This window comes from Limulus polyphemus, unplaced genomic scaffold (genome assembly GCF_000517525.1).
Source record: "Limulus polyphemus unplaced genomic scaffold, Limulus_polyphemus-2.1.2 Scaffold947, whole genome shotgun sequence".
Classification (NCBI taxonomy): domain Eukaryota; kingdom Metazoa; phylum Arthropoda; class Merostomata; order Xiphosura; family Limulidae; genus Limulus; species Limulus polyphemus.
This window is the reverse complement of record NW_013666557.1, coordinates 341,494-355,412: the sequence shown is the minus strand read 5'-3', so window position 1 is coordinate 355,412 and position 13,919 is coordinate 341,494. Positions and strand designations below refer to the sequence as shown.

At 33.4% G+C, this 13,919-nt stretch overlaps 1 long non-coding RNA gene across 1 annotated transcript in view; it reads left to right on the top strand.

Annotated features, from left to right (window-relative positions):
- Positions 1 to 454: 454 nt before the first annotated feature.
- Positions 455 to 13,919, top strand: part of LOC111086241 — a 30,461-nt gene continuing 16,996 nt past the window's right edge. The window contains exon 1 of the long non-coding RNA XR_002610969.1: positions 455 to 783. This is a non-coding gene — a long non-coding RNA (uncharacterized LOC111086241). The remainder of the gene's footprint in view (positions 784 to 13,919) is intronic.

The following is a 13,919-nucleotide window of genomic DNA, read 5'->3' as shown; positions in this document are numbered from 1 at the left end:
CCAACGAATAGTGGGACTGACCGTCACATTATAACGCCTCCACGGTTGAAAGGGTGAGTATGTTTGGTGTGACGGGGATTCGATCCCGCGAGCCTCAGATTGCGAGTCAAGTGCCCTTAAATATGATTCATCAATAATTTTGAATAGTCGTGTCTTACAAGCGTGGCTTAAAATCTGTACAGATTCCTTAATCAACTTCAAATAATAAATTATTATTTTACATTTGATATTTTGTTTGGAGTTTTAAGATATTTAAATTTTTGTTTCAAAGTTGTTGTTTTTTCTAAAAACCACAAGAATTGTATGATATAATCATTATTTTAAATATTTCCATGACTTGTCAAGGCTTTTATAAAATTTTTATAAAAAGAAAATTATAACGAAAACCTAATACTTGTTAAAAAGCAGAGTGTGGAAAGGATAAATATCAGAATAATAGGTAGCAGAACAAATGACTGACTGTCTTTTAACACAGCATTGTATGCAAATTGTATAGTTTAATTTCTGTTGCGAGATGGTGCCAAGTTTCACGACACATTTCGCCTACAAGGTTATTATCACTCGATGATTCAACGCTTACAGCTGATAAGTTGAATACAACCTAACTAGCCATCGTGAGTTGTTAGCATTCTATTTACTGAGAACGTAGTTTGTGGAAATGATTATTCATAGTCTTGTTTCTAATGTGAGCTATCTGTTCAACAGAAGCGGCCTCATTATTGGTTCTTACTTTAATAAAGCCTCCTTCCTTAAGCCTCGTTAAAGTTTAACATGACCCTTCATGTAAGTATATTAAGCAGTATATCTTGCGTCTATAATTTCGAAATTTATTTGTAAATATTGAGCTTTCGACCATCAGAAAAACCACTTTTATTTACCAGTTAAAATAAATATACAAAACTGTGAACGCTATATCTATAGTGAATGTGCATTTATGTTTTTTTTTGTTTTGTTTAACAGTATCTTCAATATCATTTAATGTGTATTTGTATATCAATATGATTTATACTATAAAATGTATACTTATTGTATTCAACAATACGTGTATAATTCATATCAGAAATCTTAGTTTATTTTAACATAGCACTATCGGTACCTCTCTCTCGAGCAAAGTTGCTTGGGATTCTTGTTGAAATAAGTCAAACTACCACGTTCGCTCTTATCACGGTATATTGATTCCCTCTGAGAGATTTGAGAACGTCACGAAAGACGATTTCTCCAAACCCTGCATTAGAAAAGGCTTGCTGGCAACAAACTACATGTTTAACTCCTCTTCAGCCACATGCGCTGTTCTCAGAGCTAAAATGTGCAGCGTATGGAAGAAGCCTCAATCGGGTGGGTAATTTTCTCTTATTTTTCTTGTTTTAGAGAAAAGTTAGGAGATTTTTTTTGATCCATCGGTTTGTTCTGGTTAGTCTGTGAATAGTCTTCTACACAGGCCTATAAACCGATTTTGAAATATTCTTCTCTTTCAAAAGACCTCAGTTCAAAATTGTCGTAGCTTCTTGAGCCTGACAGAGTTAACCTGAATACATCACCGATGCCTTCTTCTTCCACTACATTCTCTTGTATTGGAACAATGTAATGTTTTAAGAAGAAATGTTACATTCATTTAACTCACTTTATACACAGAAACTAATAAAACAGCCTATTTACATGTGCACGTTCATTTATTACTTTCAAGATAACAGAACAGTATTGTTCCATTTAATATCAAAATGTATACAAAGTGTAAAAAATAAAGCGAACACAAGCAATTGCAAGTATTAAGTGCTCCCCGGTCAAACGACAATACTAGTATGGATTTGTTTGAAGCTAAGCACAAAGCCACGCAATGGGCTATCTGTGCTCTGCCAACCACGGGTATCGAAACACGGTTCCTAGCGTTGTAAGTTCGCAGACATACCGCTGTGCCACTGGAGGGCAATAGTACGGAATACGTATAACTTCCTACGGTATTTACAATTTGCTTATGTAAGCTGCTGTTGGTGTCCATTGTTCATAATGGTGGTTGGTGTGTTTGTTTGTTTGTATGTTTTGAATTTCTTGCAAAGCTACACGAGGGCTATCTGCGCTAGCAGTTCCTAATTTAGCAGGGTAAGACTAGAGGGAAGGCAGCTAGTCATCACCACCCACCGCCAACTTTGGGATACTCTTTTACGAACGAATAGTGGAATTGACCGTAACATTATAACACCCCCACGGCTGAAAGGACAAGCATGTTTATGTTTGATGGGACAGGGATTCGAACCCGCGACCCTCAGATTGCGAGTCGAGCGCCCTAACCATCTGGCTATGCCGGGCCGCCAGTGGGGGACCCAACAAAAATAGCCCATCGCTTAGCTTTTGCTTGACAACAAAGAAACAATCATGTACGTAGGTGTCAAGATCAAAAATTGTTGACTAGTAAAATATGTTTATATCATGACATAGTATAGTAATATAGTTCAAATTATTCTTGTATTCATAACACACAAAGCGATAATAAATAACGTCGCCTGTACATCATAGCAGATAGCTCAGTGTGGCTTTGCCCTAAAACAAACAAAGTAAGAATATGAACATTGTAACACTAAGATAGTGCTGCCTTATCAATTATTCAGTAATTTCATTGTTAGAAGTCAGATTTATGTAAATCCCATTGTTTAATTCATCTTTTTTTTTTTCACATTAAAAGTTGTAAATAGTTACTGGAAGGGAAATTGCCGAAACGTGGTCTTACTCATTCACGGTTGCTTGCGTAATTATGGGTCTACATAATAAAATGTTTTTTGTTTTTTTTGCATAATGTTTTGTTTGTTTGTTTCAGAATTTCGCACAAGCCTACACGAAGGCAATCTACGCAAAGCTACCATTCATTTTAAATTAATAAACCAGAGGAAAGGCAAACAGTGAAAACACCCGCCTCCAACTCTTAGATAACTCTTCCCTGATACAACAATGGGATTTGACTGTCATTCCTAAAACACACCAAAACCGTGAATCCTATAATTTATAGTCCGGGGAACTTTAACAAGTAGGCCACAGCCGGCCTATTTTGTATTATAATTCAATATCCCTGTCTATAACATTAAATAAGAGATGCCAAGTATTTTGTTTTTATTTGCTGATAAAAGTCACATGTTTTGCTACAATGATTGTATACATTATGTTTCTATTTTTATTTTTACATGATATTCTTTTTATAATAAGCTCTTACTAATATAGTAAAGTCTTGACACTATATATATATATATATAAAGTTAGATTTGTTTGTGAAAGTTTATTAGCATTACGTTATGAGCTTTTCGTATATGCTGAGCCAGTAAACTAAACTTAACTATTTAACTAACTTTAAAAAAAATGCCAGTAGAACAATTTTAATACCATAGGTGATCTTGAGTAACTATCTTGTTATTTTCTAGTCGACATTAATCTATATTGTTAAATTAAGAGATATATACGTTTTTAAGAAAAATGGAAAAAGAAACATATAAAGCTATCTTACTAATCTTGTTGCAGAAATACAAAGTTTATTGTATGTGTCTGTTTGTGCTATCTAATAATCTAACTGCTTCGTGTGATTTCTTCAAATGAGAAAGTCTTTGCTGAAAAACAAAAATTGGATTAACCATTCCTTGTAAAATTAATGAGATATTTTCTCTTTCACAGATTTTTTTTATTGACCAGAAATTTGCACAATAGACTTACTTATTTTCGACTACTTTTATAAAACTCGCGTTTCTCAAAGCAAGTTTTTTTTTTATCTTTTCATTTTAATCTCATTTAATCAATGCGAATTGATCCATTTATTTTCCATAAATTTAATCAACTTTTATTTTAATGCCAACATTACTTTAGTAACAGAACGTGTGACTGCTCCTAGTCATGAGCTCGGGAACAGCTAGACCTATATATAACTTTTGGGCTTAGAACCCTATCTAATTTCACGTTTTCGCCATATTTGAATATTAGAAAGAACCTAAATGCTCATATGAAATATTTATAATTATCATAAGTTTTAATAATTCTAATCATTTTTAAATGATATTTTATGTAAATCTTTTCAAAATACACAATACAGTAAATATATATTTCATTTCATTGCTACGTTTTTCTTTCATTTATTTTCGTATTTTCTGGTAGTTTTCAGTACAATAAAGAAACTATTCTAATAATTGGGTTTCATGATGTTTCAAAATGACGCATAAACTTTGAATCGTGCAGAGTCTTTAAACACGTGGTTCCGTAAAAGACGAATGAGAAATGTTTCTAAATTAAGCAATGAATTTTTTGTAATTGTGGTACAAAGCTATTTTAATTCAATGAAATATGCATATATTTTAATTTGTCATTTGTGGAAACTAAATGATCATCTACTTTAAACAGACCATAGATTATGTTTCTAGTTCAATTTGTCATATGTGGAAACTAAATAATCATCTACTTTAAACAGACCATAGATTATGTTTCTAGTTCAATTTGTCATATGTGGAAACTAAATGATCATCTACTTTAAACAGACCATAGATTATGTTCCTAGTTCAATTTGTCATATGTGGAAACTAAATGATCATCTACTTTAAACAGACCATAGATTATGTTCCTAGTTCAATTTGTCATATGTGGAAACTAAATGATCATCTACTTTAAACAGACCATAGATTATGTTCCTAGTTCAATTTGTCATATGTGGAAACTAAATGATCATCTACTTTAAACAGACCATAGATTATGTTCCTAGTTCAATTTGTCATATGTGGAAACTAAATGATCATCTAATTTAAACAGATCATAGATTATGTTCCTAGTTCAATTTGTCATATGTGGAACTAAATGATCATCTAATTTAAACAGATCATAGATTATGTTCCTAGTTCAATTTGTCATATGTGGAAACTAAATGATCATCTACTTTAAACAGACCATAGATTATGTTCCTAGTTCAATGTAAAAACCAAACCTGTGCTTTTTCATCCTTGTAATATGTTTCGCACAGATAAATAAAGTAGAAGTATACTATCGTTAAGACATTGCTAATGAAACATTTTCCAGAAAAATGCATAAATAAATCTGCCACGAAAGTCACGATTAGATTATAAAATGTGATTACTGTAACTTTTATGACTATTTGGAAAACAATAATAAATTATATAAGATGTGTCTTGAAGTTAAAAGCTTGTTAAAACTATTTCACATGTATATGGAACACAATGTAACCGTATGAATAACATACTTTAACCACCTGCCCTGAGCTTTATGGGTTACTAACGAACTGAGATCACCTGTAAGTGAATTTCTTGCAGAAAATTATTTTCGGATAATGATTTCAATTAAAACGCATATTAATTTTTCCAAAAATCATGGCCAAGTGGTTAGAGCGTTTGATTCGCAATATGATGGTCGCGGGTTCGAATCCACCAAACATGCCGTGGGGGTGTTATAATGTGACTGTCAATCCCACTATTCGTTGGTAAAAGAATAGCCCAAGAGTTGGTGGTGGGTGGTGATGACTAGCTGCCTTCCTTCTAGTCTTTCACTGCTAAGTTAGGGACGGCTAGCGCAGATAGCGATAGAACATGGTCTAATCGGATTCGGTTCATTAGCCGAGGTAATTAATCGTCTAATCGGATTCGGTTCATTAGCCGAGGTAATAATGTTACTAGTTTGCATTACTCAAAATGTTCAAGATGTTATCTGCAACGGCAGAAATAAAAGATAGACTCTCACGAAACCGAATAATATGCTTTGAACTTTTTATTACATTATCTTGAGTCCCCCGGTGGGGCACCCGTATGTTTACGGACTTACAACGCTAAAACTCGAGGCTCGATTCCTCGCGGCAGACACAAGAGATAGCTCGATGTGGCTTTGTTCTAAAAACAAACAAATATCATCTTGGAGACAATCTATAATCCAATGTATCGACCACCGAATCTTAAGCTTCTCCATAAGCAAAAATCTCAGATCTACTAGTGCAAATTCTCTACGCTGATTCTATCAAACCTCTGTTAAGGTTCTATCTAATAATACGTAGTAAAATCACTAAAACTGTTAAGGTTCTATCTAATAATACGTAGTAAAATCAATAAAACTGTTAAGGTTCTATCTAATAATACGTAGTAAAATCAATAAAACTGTTAAGGTTCTATCTAATAATACGTAGTAAAATCAATAAAAATGTTAAGGTTCTATCTAATAATACGTAGTAGAATCACCAAAACTGTTAAGGTTCTATCTAATAATACGTAGTAGAATAACTAAAACTGTTAAGGTTCTATATAATAATACGTAGTAGAATAACTAAAACTGTTAAGGTTCTATATAATAATACGTAGTAGAATAACTAAAACTTCAATCTGTTGTGGAACTTTAATATCTTGTTCTATACGAAGTTTAAATAAAATTCCAAAACTTAATAAATTACAGTCATCACCACAACTCTTTTAGTTTGGGTCCAAAACTTGATCAGAACCTGTTTACATTATATATAACTTAACTGTAGACGTGTTCATTTATTCATGCATCTCCAGTGGCTCTTGTTTAAAGACAGTATATTGAGCATGGCCTCCTGTGGTTCAGCGGTAAAATTGAGGGCTTATAACGCTAAAAATCGGGTATCGATACTTGCGATGGACGCAGCACAGATGGCATTGTCTACCTTTGCGCTTAACAACAAACAATACATCGAACATGCAATAACCAATTAATTATATTTAAACTTCACGATTCTGTTTCAACAAACTATGATAATTTCTTTCATCCCGTGTGCATTTTTTGTGGAATTTGAATAAAATTCACTGACATATTAATTAATTTAATTTATCTTTTTTTTTTTACTTTCTGTGTATCTTTTCATCATTTTATTCTACAGAAAACAAAGGTTTCGCAAAAAAACAACAACAACAACATGGTTTAAATATGTACCACAGAACGTTTCTATACATATGTATATGACGTTTCAATACTTTCACAACTTTCAAAAAAATATATTTCGGATTTCTAAATTACCAGTTATAAAGAATAAAAACGAATGTATAGAAATAGTAATGACTAGCTTTTGTTATTTCTTTAGTTTTCTGCATTTACATGTCTTGTTATTTTCATCCACGATAAACTAACTACCTCACTGTGATGGAAACATTCAGCCTTCCCATCATGCAGTTGCCTAGTCATTTGTTTCGTTTTATTCAAAACTGTTGAATTCAACCTGATAAGCTATTGAATATAAAACCTTTGCTCCACTTAATGCAGTCAAAACTCTATATTTGATGTGGTTTTCTATGAAAATAAGATAAGTATCGAGATGTAAGTAATTTTCTGTCATTACGGCTGGCTTAACCTCTAATTAGAAACGCATGAACGATGGTCTACAACCAACGGAAGGCGTCAAACATACGACAAAATACCACAAAATTATTACTTTTACACGCTCTTTCGAAATAAAATATCGTTTCGTTTTTATGAACACCGAACAACTGTAGCAAGCAGCACAGATTTTGCGAAACGTAACTAATCTCTTAAGCCACTTTAACGCATATTTACATTTGGATAACCTAAACAGGCTTGCATAAAGTATTATAATGTATAACGCCCTGCAGTAATTCGACAAGTCTATTCACGAATTAATGAGTAAATGATGTTTTACGAGGGGTGATGTCGATCATCATGGTGTCGAGCATGTCCAGAAAATGTGTAGTTTATCCAGTGAATACATCATTTAGAGCTTGTGTGATTCCAGTTATTCAATAACTGCACAGAGTGGTAACAGAAAAGCTGTGAAATGTCTCATTTCGTCGACTTAGATATAATATACTGAGCGCAACGTTCGATTTAGAGCCACAACCTTAATACGTTTCGTTCTAGTATAGGAACTGCAGATAAAAGTCTATAAGTAATATATATAATTTTTTTATGTTGCAAATGAGGTATAAAAATTCTTCACTTAATATGAAAACGGCAGGAGCTCTGAAAGCGACACTTATACGACAATATGTTAAACGCGATTAATATTAACTATACTAGCATAAATAACCTTTTATAACGGTTTATTTTAATATGCTTGTGGTTAGTACGAGCTTTTATTATTTCTAAGCCGTGTTTCGTTTTGCTCATGAGCTCCTTCTTTTATTTTTAAGTCTTATACGTGCAACTTTGGCCAGCAGACTAATTCCAAATATAATATTGTAAAAATTTTGATCTGAAGATGCAACTGTAACAAGCCAACTGAAGAGTGGGTAAAAAGATGCAAATATGGCAAGTCAATTGAAGTATAGGTAATAAGATGCAACTGTAGCAAGTCAACTGAAGTTTAGGTAAAAAGATGCAACTGTAGCAAGTCAACTGAATCGTAGATAATAAGATGCAACTGTAGTAAGCCAACTGAAGTGTAGGTAATAAGATGCAACTGTAGCAAGCCAACTGAAGTGTAGGTAAAAAGATGCAACTGTAGCAAGTCAACTGAAGTGTAGGCAATAACATGCAATTGTAGCAAGTCAACTAAGTGTAGGTTAGAAGATGCAACTGCAGCAAGCCAACTGAAGTGTGGGTAAAAAGATGCAATTGTAGCAAGCTAACTGAAGTGTGGGTAAAAAAATTCAAATGTAGCAAGCCAACTGAAGTGTCGGTAATAACATGCAATTGTAGCAAGTCAACTAAGTGTAGGTAAAAAGATGCAATTGTAGCAAGCCAACTGAAGCGTAGGTAAAAATAATCATAAAAATTGGGACATGAAGATGAAACTCTATATCTCAGCTGAAGTCTAGAGATTGTAGTTTAAACTAGTAATATTGAAATGAAAATATTAACAAAGATTTATACACAGTAATTTCAGCCCCCTAGTGGCACAGCGGAATATCTGCGGACATAAAACGCTAGAAACTGGCTTTCGATACTGGTGGTGGGCAGAGCACAAATAGCCCATTGTGTAGGTTTTTGCTTAACTTCAAACAAAGAACCAGTAATTTCAACCAGTATAGATGGTAAAATTAAAATATTAACAAAGGTTTATACACAAAAATAAATAAATAAATTTTGGTCCAATGGATGGCGCTACAAATTATTACACATGAAAGCTTTGGGTATAGAAGAAAATAACAATAAATGAAAATTAGGAGTAGTATTATGAACATTTCGAATGTGCATGCGTGTGCTATTGTAACGAGAAACGGGGTATAATATTCATTAAAAAAAACAATGATTCTATTTTATTTTATACAGAATAATCATAACAATGAGAATGTTCCCAGTCTCATTTATACAATAAAATACTGAATGAGGCTGTTCGTCTCTTCAGGTTTTATATCCTCTACAGTATGTTATTCAGTATTCTACTGTAATTTTGAGACTGGGAACAGTCTCGTTTTTATGATCATTGCATACAATAAATTGTTGCTGTTTTTTTAAAAATAATTTTGACTTTGAGCATATACACAAGTGCCGTCTCAAAAAAGAAAGAAAGTGAGGTTTACATTGATGTTAATTCAAGGCTTAACCCTGTTTATAATCTGTGATATACCCTCTCTATCACAGCTTGTTAACGGGGTTAAGTCTTGAATTAACATCAATGTAAACCTCACTTTCTTTCTGTTTGTATATAATAAGTTAAGGCTTAAGAACTCATTATCACACCCTTTTATGCATTTCTAAAAAGTGTATTTTTTCGATATTCATACGTTATTTAAGGTAAAGTAAGAATCTGTAAGTTTTATTAAAACAGGCAGTGATCTTGCTTTTACTTATAGACGGCACAACCGGAGGTACTGGGTGTACGTTTCCCCGAATTTGACACCCGGTAGCTAAGTGCCCCTTTGAATGGGAAATAGAAGCTTATGTGTGAACATCAGGAAAGATTGCTGTTTCAACTTTCAATTCAATGGTCGTGGTTAATATAGCAAATAAGGTGCCACTGATCGTCGGTGCACCCCCCCATTTCAAGTATGTTCCGCCGCCTATGGTTTACTTCCCCTGTGAATTTGCATCAGTGGGAAAAGGAACACTATTTGTTTGCTTAGTTTGATTCCCCTCGGTGGACATAGCGCAGATAACTCCTTACATGTGCTAAAGCAAACAAAACAAAGCTTGCTTTTATTAGATGCGATATAAGTACCTAAAACATTTAAGTTAGATTATTTGGTTAACTCATAAGTAGAGGCTTTTTCATATTTTTATTGTTATTGCTAGGTGAATTAGCTAAAAATTACAACAATTAATGATTAACAATATGGCGACTATAATACCGCCACATCTACCAAGCACCGCTCTAGCGTTTTGTACAAGTAACTTTTCTCAATAGCTCGTCACAAAAAGTATGTTTATAGTGTTTCAATTCAATCTGAATACATCCACTAAAGTCAGGTAATAACAGAGCAAGATGGAAGAGAAAGGAATATTGGAAAGTGTATTTCATGCGGTTTTCTGATTCACATAACTTTATTTGTAAAAAAAAAAAAAAGAAAACCGGAATCAATAACTCATTTTACAAGATGGTATGGTAGGCCTCATTTTGTCCAATTTGGTATATAGTCTGTTATCAAACGTTATTTTCTGCTCGTATGCAATTGATCAGAGTGGAGTTTCTCAATATTGTCGTTCAGTAGTATTTTAGTTGAAAATAATTTCACATTACTCAGATTCATTGCTTGTAATACCATTAAATTAAGTTGCACCTAGAGGCTCGACCAGTTTGAAATATTTCCATCACTGACCGAGCAAAATGATCATAAACAAGCTGCATACATCTTCACGTGAGCGGTCAAGCAAAAAGAGCACGCGCAAAATGGGCATTCTATTCAAGAGAAGTCCGTGGGCGCAAGCCCGGGATGCCCTCACCAGTTTCTGATGTAGGAGGTTTGGGAGTCGGCAAACAAACTACGAGGGCGCAAAAACAGGCCGGAAATTGTGTCAATTTAAATAGAGAAAGATGGGAGGACCTCGTGCGGAACGCGAATAAATAGACGCGGGAATCATTATCCAAGGCAGCCAACGTAGAGGTAAGATCCGTCAGGGTCGCAAGGGGTGCCAGGCTCAGTATGGTTGACCGCCGTTCGTTCTGGCTGGTGCACAAGCACGTAAAACAAGAAAGAGTGAGAATATTTGCATCAACTAACACATTATTTGATCTTCGTTGTTCATGTTTAACATTCTCCAAAGATAAAGCAGAGTGTTAAAGTAGACAATACCAAGGGCTTTTTTTACTGGATTTTTATTTTCTTCTATGCTTGGTTTTGACAAACTAACTATATTCGCTGTTCCTTTTTTTTTCTCTTTGGTTCAAGGTGAGTTTCAAGAAGCTCGGAGAATCAAAAGAGATAAATCTGGAAAAGTGCATAAACATGACTACAAGAAGGTTCCATGTATTTGTTTCTGTTCGCACTTCTAATTAATCTTGAGCTAGTTTAAATCTTAAGTCAAACTACCAACGAACACACCGAGTAAACGAGTAATTGCATTCCATAAATCTGCAAGACGACCACTATATTCATATAGATTACAAACAAACTTCTCTGACAAATAATTTTTTAAACTCAGTAGACAGTAAAATAACATTTTACTCGTACTGGAGCTCTAATTATAGTTGAAAATATCAAATAAAGATAATTTTAAGATACAAACAGAATGTTTAATGGCTTAGACAAGATCACATTATACGTTATGGAAATGCATCAAAAACAAATAAAATAATAAATTCTTAATTTGCCTTTTTTTTCATGAATTTGACTTACTTGTTTGTATGGAAGTTATAGTTAACGTTAAACTTATCATTACATTCGGATTAACGCTATCTATCTATAAAACTCTAAATTGAAAAAGAAATAAAATATAATATAACAGAAAACGTCACAAAGGTTGAATTTGTGTGTGTGTCTGTAAAAAAAATATTTTATAAATTAATTCACAGAAACAGCATAATAAAGTGTAAGTTTGCTGTAAAAGTATTTTCTGAACCGTGTATTTTGTTCTAATCTTTAATGTAAACTATAAGTTAAGTATTATTCATATATCCTAGAAACTTGTTTTTCACATATATAAGCCTTTCAGTGGTTTAGCGGTAACTCTGAGGGCTCAAACCCCTAAATACCGCGTTTCGAAGTTCTTGGTGGACACAACCCCGATAGCCCATTGTGTAGCTTTGCGCTTAACAACAGGTAAGCGCTGTGCTAAAAGTAGTACCACAAGAACCTCAAATTGTATGAAACATAAGTTCAACAGTGACAGTGACTTTTCTGTTCTTATGCTCCAAAAGTGCCGTTTTTTCTCTGACATACAACTTGTCCATGACTAGTAAAAGAGACACCTGATTCCACACATTTCTTCCTGTGAGTTATTACGAAAAAAAGACTTCAGCTTTAAAATTAACGACAAACAGTAGGTCTTTACATTTAAACAAATAATTATGATATGTTACTAAGTGTTAATACGAAAGGATTCGCTGTTTAGTTTTAGATTTTAAAAGTCTATATAAGACCGATTGAATAGGAATAAAAGAGGATCTGTTTGATTATCATGGATTTCTACCCTATTTGTACCAAAGGCGACCCACAGTCCTCATAGTCTCCCCTAACGTCATCACCACCAAAAAAAGTCTTGCCTTACGATACTTGAAAAGTGTCTGTTTTTTATCGATGAGCCCCTGTCTTTTTAATGTTCTCTGTACGTTACTGAAGTGCGCTCTTCAAAACAGTGGCACTTAATGTTGGATAACGCATTGAATATGAAATCAATGAATTTTGAATCGAAATAATGCCATACAGTGTGTTATGTTTGGCAAAAACACGACTAGAGCTGTTTTAACTCTTAACAACAATATCTGAAGATAACAATGACACAACTATAACACAACAATGTGATATATTATTGATTTATTTTATTTTTGAATAATCCCCTCTCCCATTAGCTCATTAAACCTTGTGTTTGTTTTCTATACTGAGATGAATAAGTGACTAAGTCCTCGTTTGCCGAAATATTTCATTTCATCGAACCAATATTATTTTGACTCGTATGTTGATTGTAAATATCAACAAATATATTTATATTCAACTTCTGTGTTTATAATTCACATTCCTTCGTAACATTTCAGATAAAGAAAAAAGAAAGAAAGTAAAACACGTGATATATTCTGTCCGTTCCTCGTGGAATACAGAAAACTATAATAACTATGTTCTTATCACGGCCTAAAAAACAACTTGGTCACTACAAGAAACACGAAGTGATTTATTACCAACGTGTCAGTGATCAGTTATTAAATCTACCAAATTTCAAAACGTCAAATATTTTCCAGAATTGATTAAGTTTAGAGATAAGACTTCAAGCCAAAAGGCAACCGCATCTTTCTCGTGATTAGAGGGTAGAGATCTCGATAAATTTCCGAGCTATGCTTCAAAAAAAGTCAAAGCGATTACATGATTTGCTGTGTTTGCGGATTTAGTTTTGATTCTAAATCTGAATGAACGAATAAGACTGGCAAATACTGTTGTGTTATGTATATGGGTAAAAAACGAACTATAACAGAATCTTGAGATTGTAAGCAATCTCTATAACAATCGAAGCAGATGTAAACAATGTTCATACTACAAACCAGAACATAAACGGTTTGATGTTCGTTAAATAACACAATTACAAAACGGAAACTATGGTGATGACTGATATTCACAACAAAATATACTGATGTTCCTGCTATAAAATATAAAAATAGAAAGTATACAGCATGAAATTAATACAAAATTTCATGGTCAGTGTTATTTAGACTATAAATATTACAAAGTTTAAATATGATACAACGATTGCTAATACGAAGAACACAAAAGTGGTCTGACATTATTAATACTCAGACAAAAATAACAAGTTTTTATATTGTGCTTGTTTTAGAATTTTTGAGCAAAGCTTCACAAGGGCTACCTGCGCGTGTATAGTCCCTAATTTTAAACTGAGAGCTTAGAGGT